Below are 1,269 nucleotides of genomic sequence, written 5' to 3' on the forward strand. Positions count from 1 at the left end.
ACCCAAATCTGTTATTCTATCGTAGAGTCGTTTCTACTGTTCTGAAAAAATCAAATTGAAGCTCGACATCTCATCTTTTAATTATTGTAAGCTTGCTATCATCTCTTCCTGTGATTTTAACAATCAAATTTATGAAGAACTCGACAAAGAGAGACACAAAAGACATATAAGATTGAACTACGTTATTTTGTAAGAGTTAAAATTGAAAATGTCATTAGTTGAATTAATGTATCTTTGATAATATTAAAAAAACTAATTATGGCACAGAACCTGAGAATCAAACCGAACCCAAACGATTTCATAATTAAATTTGAACCCGACGGTTCCACTTACTAAATACTTAAAAAGTTCGACTTCAATTTGATTCTCTTTAGAACCGAACCAAAACAGACCATACTCATCCCTAATTTTCACTATCAAGAGAATCTTCACTATGGTGTTTATTATGGTCAATAAATGATTATATGAAAATAAAAACCAAAGAGGACAAATACATGCTTATCAAAAGAGAAATAAAAAACTACAATATCTTCATAGTTATTTTTTTTTTTCTCAAAGAACACCGGGAACACAATCCATACTGGATTTATTTGAGATATTCAAGGTCTCACGGGAGCCTTTAGACAAATATTAGCCCCCTGTTTGTCACCCTTTAAAACTTATATTGTTTGCTACGGGAGCATTTTCCACCACACATTCATACTATAAAAAAATATTCTACGTAGAAACTAATAAAATTTCTTTACTTTTTGATCACACATTCTTCAAAAATGCTATTCAAAACTCTTTGAATTTCTCAAATAATGAGTGACAACAAGCTCTTAGTTTCCAGGAAGTTTAAGTGTAAACAAAACTTCAAAGGAAACAACAATTAATTAGAAAAGACCAAAAATTACCCTATCATGTATGAAAAGTACAACGTATAGGAAAGATCTCACCAAGAATGTGCACTAACTATCACATATTGTTGATTTTCAATAAGGTCTAGACTCAAAAACTTTCAAAATTCAGGCTTTGATACCATTGTTATGTCTAGAAACCACATAAACAATAAGGGCTTGTTTGATTTGGTAGATTTTCAGTGAAATTTTTCATTTTCCACATTTTGTCATGTTTGATGGCAATAATTTTCCAAACAATTTGTTTTCCTTCTCCTCTCCACACGTGCATTTTCTTTAATTTGGTGGAAAACCAATTCCCACCAAACCCATGGGAATTGGTTTCCAGCCCCTTTTTTTTTTTTTTTTTTTTTAAAAAATGGAAAAAATT

This window comes from Olea europaea, chromosome 14 (assembly GCF_002742605.1).
Source record: "Olea europaea var. sylvestris chromosome 14, O_europaea_v1, whole genome shotgun sequence".
Lineage (NCBI taxonomy): Eukaryota > Viridiplantae > Streptophyta > Magnoliopsida > Lamiales > Oleaceae > Olea > Olea europaea.